General features: G+C 36.8%; 1 long non-coding RNA gene across 1 annotated transcript; it reads right to left on the minus strand.

The window, feature by feature from the left end:
* Nucleotides 1-3,268: 3,268 nt before the first annotated feature.
* On the minus strand, nt 3,269-5,476 carry LOC147080077 (uncharacterized). Its single transcript, XR_015070762.1, has 3 exons — nt 5,136-5,476; nt 4,413-4,769; nt 3,269-4,295 (listed from the first exon to the last, which is right to left on the minus strand). It is a non-coding gene; the product is annotated as an uncharacterized LOC147080077 (long non-coding RNA).
* Nucleotides 5,477-6,318: the final 842 nt, after the last annotated feature.

Genomic DNA, 6,318 nt, shown 5'->3' on the forward strand with positions numbered 1-6,318 from the left:
TGTTCTGTCAGATGGCAAGTGCGTCAACGCTGCATATACGGCCAAGATTATCACACGCAAGAATTTCGATAGGCAAGTGCGCGTCACACTGTCTTTTTTTGAATTTTCCGTTTTGACGGTTGTCTTTATAACATTTATAACAAGAAAAAAAAACAGATTTTTGATTGAACATATTATAGTAGTTCTTTTTTTGAAATATGAACAGTGTCCCCAATAACATGCAAGACAGCTGTCATAAAATGAATTCAGAAATCTACGAAGCAAATATTAGATAACATTACGAATCTTAGTCACTTCAATTAAACCATAAATTGATAGTAAATAATAATATTTAACAGGATATTTCGCCGAGGAAATAATCCAGAATGTCAATTGATACTCAGTACCAAAACTATTATAGATATTATATTTCATTTTTTATAATCTCCTATATATTATTATCCTAAGAGATTTTGGAAAATACGTCAACTTTTTTATTTAAACACCGTTTTGTTGATTATTAAAGGAATTCACTTCAATTTTTAGAGTCCCGAATCTACTTCCATTTGAATCGGGCACAAATTTGATATAACTCGACACAATTACAGATAATATCGTTTTTAAATCGCGTTTTACATCCGTCACCATACATTTTCGCATCTTGCTAGCCATCTACGGCAAATTGATTATATTGTCACTTAATACTTTTTATATAATCGATATTTCACAAATCAGAATTAATATTCCACCAAACTATTCAAATCTGTAAGTAGCACATTGGCGTGCTACAAGAAATAAATACATCTTTCCTCACTAATTACTATGAAAATATAATCTAAAACCATGTCACTGCTTTTTATCTGTCAAACTAATAGACTTAGATTTTCATTTGTTTTCTTTCGCAAAACAAGTTCATTTGACGTGTCAGAATTCAAATTTAGAATTTGCAGAATTAATTGAAAAAATGTGACATTTCTATTAGCATGTTAAATAATCAATTTCAATCAAGACATTTTTATTGTAAGATGAGTTTTCTATTAATTAATAACACATTTGATTTTTTTTAAATACTTCTTTGTGGCTGTTTACTTACTATTTTTTTATTGAATAATTACCTAGGCTACTAATTTCCATAGATATAGTCATATTAAGTTGCCATTGCAAACAATGAAATAAATTAATACGAATTGTTATAATTAACAAAATGTGTGATATTGTATAATATCTACCTATTTTTACCATCCTTATCATCATCAATCTGGACCTATCCACTGCTGGATGAAGGCCTCCTCAGCTTTATTCTACTCCTTACTTACACATGGAAATCAGTGATATTATACTATCTATATTTTTAAGCCATTTTTATCACGAGCCTTAATAAATCCACTGCTGGATGACGGCCTCTCTACGTTGATTGTATTCTTGATAGTCTTGAATTTCATCATCATCATCAATCCACTGCTGGATGAAGGGTTCCGTAGCGTGATTCTACGACTACGTCATATGAATTGCTGTATTTATCAAAATCGGTGATGTTATATTTATCTACATACTCATATCGTCATCATCATCAACCACGATCAATCCACTGCTGGATGAAGGGTTCCGCAATCTGACTCTACTACTATATAGGTTTACCGAATTTGTGATATTATACCTATTTCTATCGTCCTTATCATCATCGACCTGAACTAATCCACTGCTGGATAAAGGCCTCCCATGCCTGATTCTACTCCTTTATATCATTCGAATTGCTGTATTTATCAAAATTGGTGATATTATATCTATTTATATTGCCATTACCATCATGAGCCTGAATCAATCCACTGGTGGATGAAGGCCTTTCTAAGTTGTTTGTATTTCTGTCGATCATATGAATTGCTATATTTATCAAAATTGCTGATACTATATTTACCCATTCATAATATCGTCATTATCATCATCAACCATGATCAATCCACTGCTGGATGAAGGTTATGCCAACCTAATTCTACTCTTCTTAGTCATATAAACTGCTTTATTTTTTTTAAATTTGTGATTTTATATACCAACCTATTTATATCGTCATTATCGTCATCAATCCACTGCTGGATGAAGGCCTCTTTAAGCTGATTCCACATTTTTAGGTTTTATAAATTCCTATTATTATCAAAATTGGTCTATTCCTCTCAGATATAATATGTATTGCTTTCTTATTTATCAACATTTGTCTCGATATAAATGTCCCGCACAGGGAAACTATATTGGTTAAGGTTAATTTTGAATTCAAAATTTGATTTTTAAATATTATTCTATGGCTGCAAGCATTTATTTTTTATAGACAATGAAACAAAACAATGTTTAAATTTGTTTTTAATGCTACTAATCTTTTTCTATTATGTAAATGGGACCCGAAAGAGATTAATATTGGTATATATCTGATCGCTTTTAATGATAATCACATAATATTGCTGTATATTCGAATGAATGAGATGTATAATTATTTATCATATTTAAATGCACATACCTACACATATAATGTATTAAAATTAAAATGTCAATGGTAGCAATCGTTGATTGCCAGCTGTTCTGCTAGGCCTAGCAGCCTGAAGTGGTGTCAGGTAATATTGTGAAGGCCTGACTCCAGAATAGACTACGCATATGACTCTAAATTTGTATTGGCAGTGACGACATGCAAATCGCAAAACTAACAAATCAGCGAAATGTTAAAATGTCTGACGTAAAACTATAAGGGAAAACTATGGCGCCGTCTATACATACTTAACAATTATATTAAAATCCAACACCATGTCATCATGACGAAAAGCTGTCTGCAAGACCTAGCGAGACAGACTGGCGAGAGCCAGCTGGCTCAGCTAGTTTCAAATAATAAGTATATTAAAAAAACGTATCCTTCAATAATTATTGTAAAGGTATATTATATATTTAGGTACTTTCATTGCCAGTACTGTACCAGCATTGCTGTACCAGGACACACATCACACTTCAACGGCCTTCACTCTTCATGCTTTTTCAGGGTGTTTTCATTAGCAAAGAACATACCTTGCGAGTGCCACGTGATGATCCAACTGGCGGAATGAAAGCTCTGGAGGAATAATGTTTTTGCTACACGTTGTCAATAAATCTTTTTTTTTCTCATTGGAAATGTGTAACTGAGAAGCGTAAGCGTTTGGTATGTCTTCTAGTGGTAGAACACTTCTTCGACCTCTACGATTACCAAATATATCAATTTTTTTGTATTCACTTGAATAATCGTAGCGGTAAAAGATTGTTCCTGGCGAATTTTTTTCATATTTAAAACATTTCACTTTGAGCCAGTGGACTTTATCTTTGTCTTCGTCATCATTTTTATTTTTGATAATTTTTTTCGCTAATGTCTTCAAGTCGAGCATGTCGTTGAATGTCAATTGTTTCACATGATACGGATTTTCATTACATTCTTAAACTTCCGTGCCACACGGCTCATTTTGAAAATGTTCAGCCAATCATGCACACTGAACACGTCCATAAATTTTTTCTTATACTCGATAGCACTATGCATGCTATCGACTTCCACGTACGAATGCCCACTCTCTAAAAATTTATGCAGTAGGTGTTTCAGGAGAGCTGCTATATGAACATTGCGATTTTGGCCTCCACATGTATCGGAATACAGCACCAAGTTAGTTGCTGTTAGTGGCACTTCATTTCTTATATAGATGGCCAAACATGATCCGATTTCACAAGCTCCCCTCTTTCCGTCTACTTCACTCCATGCATAGCAAAATCCTCTATTTGGAGGAGCACCTTCATATACGGTTAAATTGAACATATTAAGCTTCCGCATATAATATGCCAGTGTAGCTCTGGATGGTGGTATTTGTAGGACTTTCTGCAGGTCAAAAGTTATTGTAATGTATTTTACGTTGTTGATTGAAAGATTTTTGTCCGATGACTTTGATAATTCAGCTGCCATTTTCCATTCAATGTGCATTCTATACTCTGATTCCGATATGATTTTTTCCTCACTAGAGGCTTGAGAGTACTGAATGCAATTTTGACGCACTGATCGTTTTTTGGTTTAATAAAATTTAAATTGTAATTAAGGCTAAAAGTTCGCCTATAAGTTATTGAACTCACCGGGACTGTTCGCAGTACACTATGTACTGATCGTACATTTTGGAAATGGACAGACCACTATCCATATATTCCCTCGTCGAAGATGCTCTGGTATAGTGGCTTTACATTTTCGGGTATCTTTCAATATGACCCTTTACAAAGTTAATGTCCTCCTGTTTAGTTTTATTTGATGGGTTTTTGCGTCCTCACATCCATCCCTATAAAAAGCATTTTTTATAACTGTATATCGTCTTTATAAAAAAGTTTTGGCAAACTCAGCCTAATTTGGCCGGTCTTATATAAGTAACATGCTTATGCATCTTTACGTTGTTTACCTGTTACAGTGTTCTGTTTACGGTATTTTAGATTGCTGGACTCCACATTTCTTAAAATAAAATCTCTTTTTTTTTCGCTTCCATCCTGCAGGATTACATGTCTTCCAACAGGTTTGTCGTGCAGATAGATCCTGGAGTGCAACTTCTTGCAGTTCCTTAGCCATAGGATTAGGACAATTATTTTCAACTCCTGTGGATGATGAAACAGGCAAAATCATGGTGGAGACAGTAAAAAACCTTCATCGGCTAAAATATTTACAATCTCATCTGCCAGCTTTATTTGATCTTCGTCCATGTCGCTTTCTTCTCTGTATTCTATGATTATATTATTGTCCAATGCAACGTCTTGTGTAATTTCTGTAAAGAATTAAAATCAACCATTTAAAATTACGTCATAATATACTAACTACTTATATAACTATAACTAACAAATCATTTCAGCCCGCAATGCAAGACAATGTCTGTGTATGTCTTATCATAATAATATGTAGCGCATGGTTTGCACTTTTAATGTCACTAATTATTTTTAAATAAATAATATCCATATACAATTTTATTGATTTAAGTAAATTTAACTCACAAAGAGAGTTAATTAATTAATTGAGTTTGCATATACTCAGTATAATTCAATTTTACAATAGTGAAATAATTTCAATGTATTATAATTCTACGGGTCATTATCTAACCTAGTCTATTCACAATCACAAATAGTTGGTGACTTACCTATTTGTTTTTCCTGTGGAATTTGCTGTTGGCTATCCAAATCATGGTATTCAAATCCTGCGTCGCATAATATTATAGGAATCTTCTCCTAGTCAACCTCATGTATGTGTGAGTAAGAGTATGTAAGAGTGGTTGTTGCCCGTGTCCTCTCGTGGTTGCCCGACCGCAGCTGCGATCGTACTGTGGAAGAAGACGCAGTCCTCAAGGACAACCTTGCTTGCCTCGAGCTGGATGGCCAGCGCCCAGGCCTCTTCGGTTATCTTTTCCAGCTCTTTGTTGATAGCCCCGATGATGGTGTTGGACATTTGGTTGTCTGTCTTTATCATGTCCATAACCTTATTTACCTTATTAACCTCGTTCTCTACCGTCGCGTGCGGCGGCCGTTGACGCCGCGGCTCCGCCCCTCGTCGAGGTCGTGGTGTTATACTGAGGGAGAAGTGCACGCACTCTGGGGGCCCGTCGGCGAACCCGCGCCTCCCCGCCGGCGCACCTGCGAAGGCGTGCTGTCGGAGGGTGAGCGGCGAGATGCGGACCCCGGTGGAAGAGCGATGAATCTCCCCGTTCGCTCGTTTGAGTTCCACAGGTTTACCCCTGAATGGTTTTACGTACTCTTGAACTCTCTCTTCAAAGTTCTTTTCAACTTTTCCTCGCGGTATTTGTTCGCTATCGGTCTCGTGGTACTATTTAGCCTTAGATGGAGACTACCACCCGCTTAAGGCTGCACTCTCAAGCAACCCGACTCTGGGGAGAGAGACCGTCGCGGCCGGCTACCGTCATGACGTAGGCGCTTTTGGTTAACTCTATTACCTCTTGTGTGGTTGGTGGACGCTTGTGTCATACACCGAAGTACATTGTCCAGCGGCGAAATTTGCAGCAAATTTTGCAAAGTTCAAAGTTATATTTTTAAGTGGCCATACAAATGGCACCTCGTGCACTTGACGACGCCACAGAAATCTTTAACCGGGAAAGACCCCCAGCCCATATATAGGCGACCGTCAGTGACGAGCGGCTCCCTAACCCTGGCCGGCACGGACAGCACCATTTGGCACTTGCCGACTCTGGGTCCGGCTCTATGGCTCATCTTGACCTGACGGTAGTCTTCTTCGGAGAGCCCCGTGTGGTCCCGAGCGTTCGACTTAATGGCTTCCTTAAGCGTTTCCTCGTTGGTAGAAACCGGGACGTT

Source organism: Rhyacophila brunnea, unplaced genomic scaffold (assembly GCF_057557595.1).
Source record: "Rhyacophila brunnea isolate RB1 unplaced genomic scaffold, BYU_Rbru_1.0 scaffold_1, whole genome shotgun sequence".
Lineage (NCBI taxonomy): Eukaryota > Metazoa > Arthropoda > Insecta > Trichoptera > Rhyacophilidae > Rhyacophila > Rhyacophila brunnea.